The sequence below is a fragment of the Quercus robur genome, chromosome 4 (genome assembly GCF_932294415.1).
Source record: "Quercus robur chromosome 4, dhQueRobu3.1, whole genome shotgun sequence".
NCBI classification, from domain to species: domain Eukaryota; kingdom Viridiplantae; phylum Streptophyta; class Magnoliopsida; order Fagales; family Fagaceae; genus Quercus; species Quercus robur.
The window spans coordinates 65,686,663-65,701,612 of NC_065537.1; the positions used below are offsets into that span (position 1 = coordinate 65,686,663).

General features: G+C 33.9%; 1 protein-coding gene and 1 non-coding gene across 3 annotated transcripts in view; one reads left to right on the plus strand and one right to left on the minus strand.

Moving 5' to 3' along the window:
• LOC126723393 (3-hydroxyisobutyryl-CoA hydrolase 1-like) overlaps positions 1–14,950 on the minus strand; it is a 108,590-nt gene that overhangs the window by 81,431 nt on the left and 12,209 nt on the right. The gene's annotated exons all lie outside the window — the stretch shown is intronic.
• TRNAK-CUU (transfer RNA lysine (anticodon CUU)) lies at positions 12,680–12,751 on the plus strand. The gene has a single exon. It is a non-coding gene; the product is annotated as a tRNA-Lys (tRNA).

The following is a 14,950-nucleotide window of genomic DNA, read 5'->3' on the forward strand; positions in this document are numbered from 1 at the left end:
GGGATCTAGTGACATTTTAATGTAACATTGATAATTATTTGAAAAATAATGTAACTTTGAGGCATGTTAAAAATTATTTCTTTAAATTGATAATTTTCCAATCCTAAGGAGTTTGTTATCCAATTAGTTAAGAAAAAAAAAAAATCACGCACACATGTCCAAGTACACTACACATGCGCACATGTCCAAGTACACTACACATGCGCACATGTCCTCAAAATGTCCATAAATTTTCTAAAATTAAAAGTGTTCTAGAAAATATATGTCCATAAATTTTCAAAATTGTTTTATTTGTTAGTATTTGTGTTACTTTATATTTTCAAAAGACTTTGAAAATTTTTCAAGATGAAACAAGTCCTAAAACACAAACTCACACCCTTTATAACAGAAACAATCTACACAGAATATTTTAACAATTATTACCTTTTTTATTTTTTTTTTTTAAAAACCAATACTTAATTAGCCATTTCAGTTGAAGCAGAATATGTAAGATAATTCTTTCTTTCTTTTCATTCTTCCTATATATCCTTTTTAGGTTGCTGATTTTGCCCTAGATAGGACACATACAGAGCACTTAGTTGGGTATAAGAACAATCAATTTGACTATACGGCTATTCAAGCATGGGTGTCCAATCGCAATATACAGAGTTTAGAGAAGATATATAATTTGTATGGGACAGGATTTATGTTCAATTGGTTTACCTAGACTAGTATATATGTTCCAATCATAAAATTATAAATTATAAATAAATAAAAGACCAGTAAATATGTTCTAGTTGGTAGTTTTTGTTTTTGTTTTTTGTTTTTTTAATGGAAATGTTCTAGCTAGTTGGTAGTTGATTGAAGAAGATATGGTTCTTAGTTACCACCACAATGACCATTGACGTTTGAAGAAGGTATGGTCTTTTAGGACATACATTAACCATCTATTTAAAAAAAAATAAAAAATTTTGAGAAATCGAAAAAATTGTCAAATCATCAATTAGTTACTTTTTCAATTTCTCATAAAAAATTTCTTAAAATAGTTTATTAACATATACTTTTAAGGCATACATTAGTAAAACCTTTCAATAATTAAGAAAAGTGTACACGTAGAGACTCATCTATTAGACATTTAGAATTTAGAAAGGACCACTGTTCAAATGAAAGAGAAACATTATTTGTTGACTAGAAAAATCAGCACCCCCTGCAGCTAGCAAGTCAGTCCTCTATCTAATTCGGCACATGGTATGATTAATTCTGTCTTTTTTAGGTGGTGGCGAGTCAGTCTTCTCTGCATATAGCCAAACTCTCTCATGATTTTAGGTCAGCAATCAAGGATATATACAATGTATGCTAACAGATGTGATCACAGATACTAACTATAAGCATGCTAGAGCGAGTTCAAATATAAGTTCATGTCAAATAATTTATCAAGATGACGCATGCATGGGCTAACGCCAAGAAATTTTGTTGCGATCTTGATGTTGATATTATCCCACTACCACGAACTTTCATTCATCTTTTTCAGTGGAAACTACTTGTTACTTTCTTGTAGAAGATAATAAACTTTTGGCAAAAATGTAAAACTGACCCTTTAACTTTTAGTCTTTTTCATTTCAGTTTTTTAACTTTCAGTTTTGTTATTTCAGTTTTCCAACTTTCAATTGTTGTCAATTCGGTATTTTGTTAACCATCTGTTAAGTGTCTCCGTTAAATGAGCAAAACGACGCCGTTTTGTTTTGTTTTGTTTTTTTGTAATTAATGGAAATTAAAAAAAAAAAAACTGTTATAAAAATAAAAAAAATAAAAAAAAATTGAAGAAAGGAAAACTCTGTCTGTCTGGGTAGAACAGAGCAAAGAGAACATGAAGAAAGGAAAGGACCCACGTGCTTGATCGATTTCTGGATGCAACGTGCATGCGTGTACTTCATTTGCGCTATCTAGTCGCCGGAGCTCTGTACCTTAGAATCTCACGCACCACCGTGTGCGTGTACTTCATTTGCGCTATCTAGCCGCCGGTGACCATATCAACTCGACTTCTTCACGCACTTTCGCCAAAACCTCCGGATGCGAGTGGAGGAGAGTCACGACCCAGAGGAGCGATGAAGTGGAAGCATCCTGAGCAGCGAAGAGAAAGTCGAAGAGGTAGCTTCCGATTTCAACGTTGCTGGTGTTTGGTGGTGGCGGCGCCGTGGTTTCACCGGATTCAGATAAAGCTGTTAACGTCTTCACAGTCTCTTGCATCCAGAAATCGATCAAGCACGTGGGTTCTTTTCCTTTCTTCATGTTCTCTTTGCTCTGTTCTACGCAGACAGATTCTTCAACTTCGTTTTTTTTTTTTTTAATAACAGTTTTTTTAATTTCTTTTAATTACAAAAATTTAAAAGAAGTTCATATTAAAGAAGTTTTCTAGTATGTACTAGTGCAAAAAATTCCTCTCTACCTCCAATGGCAAGATGATTGGCGTTCAGTATAGGACTCAAGACCCTTATTGCTCTTGTACTATTCCATGAAACTTGGAGTGCTACTGCTAAGGTTAATCATTACTGTCCCCCTTCTTCCTTTGGCAAAATCCCCAACATAAGCTTTCCTTATCGATTGAAGAGCGATCCAAAAATCTGTAGGGACTCAAGGTATGAATTATCATGTGAGAACAATTGAACGGTGTTGCACTTATTTGCTGGAAAATACAACGTACAAAAAATCAATTACAATAACTACACAATCAGGGTTGCAGACTCTAGTATACACGATGACAATTACTTCTGCACCCGGAGTTATAACTTATATCGCTATAGGCGAAAATGGCCTACTATTACTAATTTTCGAAAAAATTAGCAATATACCACTGTTTTGAAAATATGTAGGGATCTACCACCTTTTTTGAAACTCGAGTTCTAAAGCTCGAGTTCTTTGAAAAAATGTACTTAGAAAAATTTTGAAAATTTTTCTATGGTATTCGAGTTCCATAAACTTGAGTACTATGGGAAACTCGATTCCACTACACTCGAATACCCAAAAAGTGGTAGATCCCTGCATATTTTCAAATACCATAAAAAATTTTCAAAATTTTTCCATGGTATTCGAGTTCCATAAACTTGAGTACTATGGGAAACTCGATTCCACTACACTCGAATACCCAAAAAGTGGTAGATCCCTGCATATTTTCAAAGTAGTGGTAGATTGCAACATAGTTTGCAAAAAGGTACTATTTGGCTATTTTCGCCTATCGCTATAATTTCAGTAATCGATATGACTCTGTATATACCACATATCAGCTGAAGAAAGAGTTAGTATCGGTGGAGTATGGAGCTCAGGAATCCTGAACTATCATGGAGTTTGGTTTTCATGAGCTGTGATAAACCGATGAATTCTCCTTACTATTTGGACACTTCTACTTGCATCGACAACTCTTCTAATTATATACTATCTCATTCCAAGAGGTATAGATATGTTAAAGTTGGTAAAACGAATGCATATGAAGTGGCGGACTTGTGCCGAGTAGAGAATATAACTCGGACATCGTGGCCAAGAAATGATGACCCAAATGTATCCCGTAAAGATGTCCACAATGAATTGGTATATGGTTTTGACATTTCATGGCTCGGAGGTAATTGTAAAAGTATTTGCGGAAGACAGTACTAGTGTTGCTATCTCAATGACACGAACCATGTTCAGTGCTACGGCAAGATCAATGGTGGGTAAATAATGCGATAAAGGCCATAACACTTTTCCTTTTCTAATCTACATATACATGTTCACCATTATTTTCCTTTTGCACCTCTTTCACACTGTCACTAATCGTTGTATTTTCTCCAAAAGCTTATGATGTTATTTTTCTTTGTCAAATCACGGTTCATGGCCATTGTCACGCCCCAAACTCAAAAGGATCCAAAGCATAAAAAACCGAGCCTTTAAAGAGACAATGTAGGGGATTTTTTTTTTTTTTTTTTTTTTTTTTGGGATAAAGATAAATAAACATTGTGAACTCTCACAATGTAAGTCAGAGTTCTGTGAGACATTTACAAACAATACAAATAACAAATGATGCCTCCAAATATACATGAAATTCCAAAACTCCAAATGGATCAACATATAATCACAATTCTTCCTAGGATGGGCAACCTCAATGACAAAATCTAGGCCTACTATGCTCAAGGCTAACAAATCTCAAGAGCCAACCTTTGATAGAATTAGTTATGGCCTCGATAAATTTAGTAAATTGAGTCACCAACCAATCATAGCATAAATCTCTCAATTAGCATATTGCTCCAGTCAACACCAATAAAACAAGCTCCATGCCCGAGGTATAGCAAGTGTATCTATAAAGCTATTGGAGAGTGGGATGAGCTAAAACCCAATAAGTAGTATAATTAATGGGGGTGGGAGAAATGCAAGTTTCATGATGATAAACAGTTTACAAAGCATGTTTTAATTTGAGAAAATTCTAACTAAATATTGGAAGATCATTTCCATAACAGTATGACAAGAATGATTAAATAATGGAACACAAAATTTCTCAAAGTAAATACCTTAAAACTATATACCATAATCTGTGAGCGCTAACAATATAGTTTCCAAAGCCATAAAATATAGCATACAGTAATTTATCACAAAGATACCACACTATCACATAGATTGGTTAAGGGATCTACCCATCCACAACTGGCATGATATTGTCTTCTCTAATATGCAGACTTTTGGCCCCATGGATAGCAGCCTCACCCATACCCTCAAGGTTTTTCTCTCCCTCCATGGGCAGCAGAGAAAGCGCGTCAAATAGAACCTCTCTTGCATGTGGTCTCTTGGCCTCATGGGCAGCAATCTCACCCATACACAATCAAGGAACCTCTTCCCCCCATGGGCAGCAAGAAAGAACATATCATCCAAAGTAAAAGGGTACTAACCTGGATTTGATTCTGTAGTCACAAAGACTACGGAAACCAAATTGGATGATCACCGGGAAATCACATATGGCATGGTGTTAAAACCACATAAAGCTCACAGGTTACATATACTTTAAAACACACAGTTTATATCTAGGTAATTTCAGAAAAATCTTAAATAATCTAACTTCCACAAAGTTTATAAGGTTTTCAACTTCATTCTTGTCAAGAGATTTTCTATCAATTTCCCACATAACAAAACAAGATAAGCATCTTTAAATTTTCTAATATACCATAAAATCCATGATTTCCTTATCAAAGATTAAATAAAAGATGCTCATTTTTCCATATAAACAATTCATGCATTTCCCCAATTGCAATACCAAATATGATGCATTTTCATATATAATCATATATATATATATATATATATATATTAAGGTTACGACACAATAGTTTTTAGGATCCATAGGTAGTTTCCAAAAGCGTGTCTAACTCAAAAACAACATTCATGCAACATGATTATTTTTCAAAAATCCCATTAAAAAGCTACTTACCTTAGCAGTCCAATCCAAATTTACCTCAACTGGGCACTGCATTCAACCAATCAAGTTACTAGTTCCATCACCAATTACCTTGGAACCTAGAAACACAAGTATCGAGCCTATTAATAACAAGGCCTACTACAAAATTATGCTATCAAATTTGTCTCAATAAATCAGAAAGAATTCCCTCAAAAATCAAACCTAAGGCCTTAAAGCCTAGCTTGACCATCCCAAAAGAAGTACCCCTACCCAAATGGGAACCAAACAAGCATACAAGAAACTTATAGGTCTACAACACAACCAAAGCCTTTAATTTTGCTTCAGCAAATGATGTCCATTTACCAACTTGATACAACGTATGTCACTACCAAACCATGACAAAATTAGCCAAAGTAAAACACTTGTCATAGAAAGCACATATGAACTTATAGGCTAAACCACACAACAAAAGCTTGGAGTAAATTCCTTAAAGTCTCAGCATCTTAATTACACTTTCAGTTAACTTCCAACAGGTCAGCCCTTTTTATAAAATTCGTTTGGTCCACTTAGTTTTATCCAAAAAGCTTGAAATTAAATAGGGAGAAGCCTTTATATGTCTAGTATTTACCACCAAATATTCAGTTCAAAATGATTTTTCTATAATTTATTAAAAATCATGTAATTCAGCATACTCAAATCTATCAGGGACAGATTTACAGTCCCAAAAGAGAAATCATTATAATTATTATACTAGCCCAAATGCTTTGAGACTTGAATCAGGTAAAAGATATGTGTATTAGCTTTCATTATAGCCATCTTAGGCTTCCAGATTCAATCTATGGTAGTTATTATTAACTTTTAACTACAATGTGTGCAGAGTTTCTACAGAAAACAAATTGAGTATTAAATATGGTCAAATGGTATTTTTGAACACCAAACTTCATATCCCTTTTCGAGAAATATCATATGTTCATTCTCAACAAACCATTTTATCATTGATACTATACATAAATAACAGAATTTTAAGAAATTAACACAACAAGCGACCACAAAATAAAGTTTAGCAAACTCATACAAAACCGTAAATCGTACAAAACTAAAAAAAAAATCTCACACAACCCATATCTGAAGCTTGCATTACCCACTTTCTAAACATCCTCAAGAAGAAATACCCATATCAAAATATTATCCCCACCTAAGAGATTGACTCTACACAAGCTTTAGACCATAACCAAAACAATAGGGAGATCCAAGAAAATTTCACCTTTACACCACTGTTTCAGCAACTCAATGGGAACACTTGCTGCCTCCATTAAAATGGAGCGGTGCTGGTGTGGTTTAGGTTGCTTTAAGTGGTGATAATGGGTGGTTGTGAGTAGAGGAAGCTTTCAATGGTTCGGCCATGAGGTGGAGAAAACAGGAAGAGAAGAAGAAGCTAGAGAAGAACACAAGAAGAGGGAGAGAACCGTGTGGATCCAAGGAGGGGTGGGGGAGGGGGGGGGGGGGTAATTTGCCCCCTAGCATAGTGGTGGGCAAGAATATTATAAGTTAGCGTGCGAGTTGAAAGATTTTTGGAAGTAGCATCTCAAGTTTCCGAATCTCGAGTTCAGTATCAATCTCGAGTCTACAAGACTCGAGTTTCCCTTGAGGATGTGGCAATTTTAGGCCACATGGATCTCAAGTCTATAAGACTCGAGTTATGTCACGAGTTTCCAAAACTTGTTTTCTTATGAAATAGAGTCAAAAAACGTGCCACATTGCAACAACGAATTGGCGCCTCACTAATCTTGAATCTGCAAGACTTGATTTCTACTGGAATAAAATCAGGTAGGTGCCCAATCTTTTGGTAATGGTGATTAAAAGAAATTGGAATGAGGATTCATCAATGATGACTCAATGCATGAATATGAAGTATGAAAAATATGGTTTATCTTTCAAGAATTGTTGTTGAAATATATCTGCACTATTTTCCTGTTTTTGTTTCTGTTTTTGGTTTGCTGCTTCTATGTGGTTCAAGTGCCACCTACATGTCTGCTGCCGATGGGTTTTCTACCGCCGATGAGATGCACTTGTCTCCGGTAGAGTGAGGGTTTGGGGTTTGTATGTTTAGGTGTGAAGGAGAGTGAAGTGAGAGTTTGAAATAAAAGTTGATTCTGTGCTTGAAATATGATCACAAATCGAGTACTTGAGTTTTAAAAACTCGATTTCTACCTGAAACTCGAGTTTTAAAAACTCGAGATGCTACTTTTCTACTTTGTTTTGAAACTGGGCAACTAACGAAATCCTTAGCAATCTAATGAAAAAAAAAAATAAATAAATAAATTCAAGGAGGGGGCTGTGTTGATTGTGGACCATTAACTACAAATATCTTGAGGAGGCATTTACCACTTTACCCTTAAGTTTCTTCAGTTCCTTAATTTTCACCAAGCTCATTACCACAAATCACATAAATGCCATTATATGCTTTAGATATTCAAAAGACCTTTGCAAAAAAATAATTAACCACCTTAAAGAAAAAAATTAAAATTCACTTGAGATATTATGCACATCTAAATTTTCTTAAGAAAAAGGCTTGGGGTGTTACAGGTGTTACAAGCCATACTGAAAGCTTGTACTGGCATCATGAAAAATATATAAGATATATAAGCAGAGGTACTGAGGTAAGGAACCAGATAATATCGACTAGAACTAAGAAAATATATAGAGTTGCATAAGTTGTTTTTGTTTTGTTTTGTTTTGTTTTCCCACAACGTGATTGCAAGTTGTGTGCTTGATCTCCAACTTTTACCCCTTCATTTAGATCTTAGAAACCATGAGAAAAATAGAACGATGACTATTGAAATTCTTGTTTGTTGAGACTTGAGATGGCTTTAATCAAATCTCAAGCCAAGTTGAAGCACAAATTACTAGGAATAATTATCTGAAGTACTGAATATATGTATACTCCCTGCATATATATGGTATGTGAACCACAGAGTCGTTGAACTTAGTTATTACTATTGATGCATGAGATTCTTTCTCATCTACCATGCATAGAGAAAAATATTTAGGCGTGACACAATTGATAGTGTTAAAAGTTTAGCTGTTTATGTACATTTTCTAATCTGGCCTTTAACTTCTTTTGATTTTAATCGATCTTTTCTTCATTTTTTTTAACTTCCTCTATCTTTTTGCAAAATCATTTCTTTTAAAAAGAAGGATGAAGAATAATTGGCCGACCGTTACACAATTCTCTTTTTAGTTCAAATCAGTGTGAATTTAATTAGATTTAATCCTATTGTTTGAAAAGTTTCAATTAAAGTCCTACATTTTTTAAATTGTTTCAATTTGTCCCTCAAAAAGATCGTTGTCAACTAAATGTTCTGAAGAATCAAATCAGTTGCACATAAAGACCCGTCAAACATCAACACAAAGTGATATTTTATTCGCAGAAAAAAAAAATGATCAGATCGTCATTAGATTGCATTTATTTGCTAGGATTATTTAAAATAATTTTGAAAGTTCTTTTGCGCTAAATGTTATATATGATTCACATGGAAGCATTTGTGATATCTATATACGTTTTAAATATAAATTAGATGAATTTCCCTTAGTTTTTGTTAACAATAATTCAATGAGGGGGCCGAGTGAATTGATTTAAAAAGCTTATTGTTTCAATTACAATTTTAAATTTTGTATATTTAATTTGAAACCAACCCCAAAAATAGGAGAAATTATGTAAGTTATCACAAATAATTTAGTAGTGGAGACAAGATAAAGATACTACACTTGAAACAAAGCCTATTCAAGCTATTAATAAAAAGAATTTAGCATGCAGTGATACACTTTGCAGCGAAAGCAAGCAGCTAGTTGATAACTCGTTTCTAATGGGTCTTTCGATTATGATCCTACAGTGATACGCCTTGCAGAAATTTTTTTATTTGGGACTCCATTTGTGGTCGCATTTTTAATTTATAAATGGCGTAGGAGGAATTTATCAACGTATGACGCAATTGAAGATTTTTTGCAAAGCCACAATAACCTCATGCCCATAAGGTACTCCTACCTAGAAATTAGGAAGATGACCAACGGTTTCACAGAGAAATTGGGAGAAGGAGGCTTTGCCATTGTATTTAAAGAAAAGCTTCGAAGTGGTCATCTTGTAGCTATAAAGATGTTGGATAAGTCCAAAGCCAACGGTCAAGACTTTGTTAGTGAAGTTGCAACTGTACGGCACCAAGGTCCCAAGACCTAGATGGGCCCTAGGCTCAAGCCCAATGGCACAGCCCCATCACTCTAAGCTCTGCTTGAAACTACCTTCAAGAAATACGAGTTTTGAGCCTCGGCCCCTAAACTATGCTCGGCATAAATTTCCCGAACAATCAATGAAACCTTGTCCGACCGTACCATAGGATGCTCGGCAGTTCGGGGAACATCACTACCGAGCATATTCACCTGAGTTGGAACCAAGTTCCAAAGTCATAATCGCTGCATTCCACTCTCACCTAAACATCCACTTATAACAGATAATATTAGACCTTCAATTGCACTAACAATGGTAGTAATCATGATCTCCCCACTAACTTAGAGCTATAAATAGGAGAAGTTGGGGAAGAAGAAGGGGTTCAGAAAATAGGGAGAAAAAACAGTCATTTAGGAAAGGAGGAGGGATATTACTCTGAGTTTCTGTGCCGAGAACGACCCAAAGTAGGAAATCCTAAAGCCCACTTTATAAATAAGTTGTGAGCCCAAGTGAGGTTAAGCCCAACAGTCTCATTTCCGGCGCGCACAGCAACAATTGGAAGGATTCACCACACAAATGTTGTGCAACTCATTGGCTTTTGTGTTGAGGGACCAAAGTGTGCACTTATATATGAATTCATGCCTAATGTTTCTCTCGACAAATACATTTTTTCTCAAGAAGGAAGTATCCCCTTAAGTGTTGAGAAAATATATGAGATTTCTCTTGGAGTAGGTCGTGGAATTGAATATCTACATCAAGGATGTGACATGCAAATTCTACATTTTGATATCAAGCCTCATAACATTCTTCTTGATGAGAACTTCACCCCAAAAGTTTCTGATTTGGGCTTGCCAAACTTTATCCTCCAGATTATAGCATAGTTTCTTTGACTCTTGCAAGAGAAACACTAGGATATATGGCTCTAGAGTTGTTCTATAAGAACATTGGAGGCATCTCTTATAAAGCTGATGTTTATAGTTTCGGCATGTTATTGTTGGAAATGGCAAGTAGAAGAAAGAACTTTAATGCATTTGTAGACCAAATTTACTTTCCAACTTGGGTCTATGACCAAGTTTGCGAAAGAAATGACATAGTAATGGAAGATGCCACAAAGGGGGAGAAGGAAAAAATTGAGAAGATGATCATAGTTGCATTATGGTGCATACAAATGAAGCCTAGTGATCGACCATCAATGAATAAAATTGTAGAAATGCTTGAAGGAGAAGTTGAATGCTCATAAATGCCTTCCAAGCCTTTCCTATCATCTCTAGGGGATGTAAGAGACAACTTATATCCAACTTGCTCATCAATTCAATTAGGTGAATCAAGTCAATCATCTCAATTTTAAATGCAAAGCATTTGATATGTTAGTCAGCTGATTTACATGTGAAAGTTTTAGGAATTTTAGGTATTGGTTAATTCCTCAACAAATTTTCTTGTAATCTCTACAAAAGTTTACTTGTAATGACAAAGTTTTAATGTTATTGTTTTCAATGTCATTTGTAATCATGTGGTGTAATCAAAGACAAAGTCTGATAAACGCTATCACTATGCAAGTCTAGAGATTTTTGGTAAAGAGAAATCAAGATCGATCAATTGAAATCAAGTAGTTCAAAAATTTGTAGAACAAAAAGTTCGCCTGATGTTCTTATGATACTTCCTTTCACCCTTAAATAGCTTTCTAAATAGTTATTGTTAGGTTCTAAGGAATTAGGAACTAATGTATTAGAACTTTAATGTGTAATGTTGGCAAACCATGATCAAAACATTTAGTCTAGATTTAGACTACTACTCAAAGTGTGTTTATGTGTAACGTTGGAATTGAGTATACTGCAGGATTTATTGTGTAAATCTGCAAAGCTTAATTGATCAAAAATTAGACTCGATCGATCGAAGCTCATGCAGATTGTTTTTCTCCTGATTTTTCCAACTCAACCCAAGCCCATATGACATGTAGGGTTTTATATTTTGCTTTTAGTATAAAAAGAAAAACCCTAGCCACGTTTTAAAGGTTGTTGATATGCTATGTGTATGAATCTCTTGTGAAATCTAGAGGTGTTAGCCTTCATACATACTTAGGGTTATCAAGATCAAGATTGATGTCAAGAGCTTGGTAATCGCTTCAGTTGCTGCATAAAGAGCTTAAAGAGAACACAAGTGGGAGTACTTGTGGTTGCTATGAATCCAAGAAAGTAGTCCTTGGACTTGGAGCTGTCACGTGGTCGTGGTAGTAAGCTTTCTACTCGAGGTAGCAATAAGATGTTAGTGGTCTAATTCGCTATTGTAAAAGTTTAATTCTTTCATAGTGGATCTGTTTTACCTTGAGGATAGGTAGGTTAAATCCTCCCTAGTTTTTTTACCGTTTGGTTTTCCTGGATTATCATATCGTTGTGTTCTTTATTTTCCTCACTATTTCAATGATATGATTTACTTGTGTTAACCTAGATTTGAATAATTTACCTAAGTTAATCACTTGGCTAAACAACTAGGTTAATATGTTTGTGTTTAAGGGGTCTAAAAACGTACAGTTATTAAATTCATTAAAAACTTTGTTACTTAATTGATATTTTCTTGTATTTCCAATGAAAATATGTAGAGTTTTAAATCCCTTCCCATAACCTTTATCAAATTTTGAAAAGAAAAAAAATAATAATAATGAGTTTCAATTAGCTTAATTGGGAAAATTTTGTATTCTCAAATAAGCGACATACATTTGAATCTCGCTTACATCAAAACAAATTTGTGTCTTTTTTATGAACCTATAGCATCTATCATTTCACCCCCCCCCCCCCCCCCCAAAAAAAAGTATGTATCATTAAAAAATTAGATTAATAAATTAATCTTTAAATTTGATTCATATCAAGTTAGGGACTTTGGAAAAAGATAAGGAAGTTTCATTTGATAACATGTTTTTAAGGGAATCCAATAGGTAATATGAAATTCCACGAGGAGGAAATAAATAAGAGAAGAAAAAGAGCTAGTATGAAATTGACTGAACATGAGAAAGTGGCCAAAATGTTCTTGCTCCATTTGTTGTATCTTAGTTTTAGTCAATGACGAACCAAGCCCGTCTAGCTCAGTTGGTAGAGCGCAAGGCTCTTAACCTTGTAGTCGTGGTTCGAGCCCCACAGTGGGCGTTCTTAATGTTTTCTTAGCAAAACGTTTTAGCAATACTGTGCACATCATGGGATCTAGTAACATTTTAATGTAACTTTGATAATTATTCAAAAAAATAATGCAACTTTGAGGCATGTTAAAAACTATTTCTTTAAATTAATAATTTTCCTACCCTAAGGAGTTTGTTATCCAATTATTTAAGAAATAAAAAATTCACGCACACATGGTCAAGTACACTACACACACGCACATGTTCTTGAATGTCCATAAATTTTCTAAAATTTAAAGTGTTCTAAAAAAACATGTCCATAAATTTTCTAAATTGTTTTATTTGTTGGCATTTGTGTTACTTTATATTTTCAAAAGACTTTGAAAAATTTCAAGATGAAACAAGTCTTAAAACACAAACTCACACCCTTTATCACATAAACAAACTACACAAAATATTTTAACAATTATTACTTTAAAAAAAAATTAAATAAAGAACAATACTTATTTAGCCAATTCAGTTGAAGCAGAAAATGTAGGATAATTATTTCTTTTTATGATTCCTATATATCCTTTTTAAGTTGCTAATTTTGCCCTAGATAACCAGGGCATATACAGAGCACTTAGTTGGGTATAAAAACAACCAATTTGACAGTGTGACTATTCAACTAGGGATAGTTTTCAAAACCGGACCAGACCGGGAGGTCGGACCGTGAAACCCAGGAACCGGGATGAAAACCGGTTTTTTAAGCCTAAAGAATCGGATTTTTTGTTAATTCCGTGAACCGTTAAAACCGGGGTTGGACCGCACGAACCGGTGAGAACCGTGCGGTCCAACCCCTTAGCAATTTTTTTTTTTTTTTTTATTTTAAAAAAAACAACTTAACACAATTTTATTCTACTTAATTAAATTATCCATCTCTTACAAGGAATAAAAAAAATTATAATTAAAATCCTTCAAAGATATTCAACTTTATTTCAAAAATTAATCATAAATTTTAATGTTTTCATGGTTATTATTTTATTTTATTAACTTTCTTATTTAATTATTAAATATATGCTTGAAAATCATTAAATTTCCCTCACATATATAGATATATTGTCAATTTGCTAGTTTTATAAATTTAATATCTATATTTAGGCTTTAATTAATTATTAAATTAATTATGACGTCATCACGGTTCGACCCCAGTTCGACCTCAAAAACCTTGAACATCTCCCTTTTACGGTTCAATGAACGGTCCGGGTCTGAAAACCTCAGTCCAATTGCAATATGCAAAGTTTAGAGAAGATATTTAAGGTGTATGGGACATAAGATTTTTGTTCTTGTTTACCAAGACTAGTAAATATGTTCTAATAAAATTAATAATAATAAAAAAAAGACTAGTAAATATGTTCTAGTTGGTAGTTGGTTGAAGAAGATATTGTTCTCAGTGACCACAATGACCTTTGACATTTGAGATAATATAATTGTGATAATTGCAATAAGTGTACAAGTAGAGACTAATTGATTAGACACTTAGAATTTATAAAGGACCATCGTCCAAATAGAAGAGAAAAATTATTTGTTAGACTAGAAAAATCAGCACTGCCCTGCAGCTAGCAAGTCATGAGTCCTCTATTTAATTTCGCATATGGCATAATTAATAATTGGTTTTAGATCTCAATCAATAATTGCATGGTGGAATTATAGTGGAACTAACTTGTAACTTGTGCTCACGCACGGAGATGTTCAATTGTAACGGTATTATTGATGTTGTAGACAACATAACATTTTAAAGAATTAAAGCGAGACAAAAAAAAGGAAAAAAATACCTTGGAGTTTTGCCAAGAATTAATGAATCGTAAATCTAACTTTGGATATGAAGCTAAATAATCAAACGAAGATATAAGATTTGAAGCAGATTTACTTCAATTAGAAGTATATAATGGTAGAGAGGCGAATCAATAATACTAGGCTTCAAGTTTCAAAGATCTGAATTCGCTCTTAATTGACCAATTATTTGTACTGGATGTCTTTTAGCTTGGGTGCCTCCATGTCAAGCAAGTCCAACTCAATCCAATGACCATGAAGCATTCATTTTAAGTTCAATAAATTTAGAAAAACAAAAAATTTCATAACTATTTGAGGTAATGAATTTCATAATTGTCTGAGGTGACAAATTATTAATGGTGGATGATAAAAAAATAATGACAGGTACATACAAAAATCAATAATAATCGATCAACTC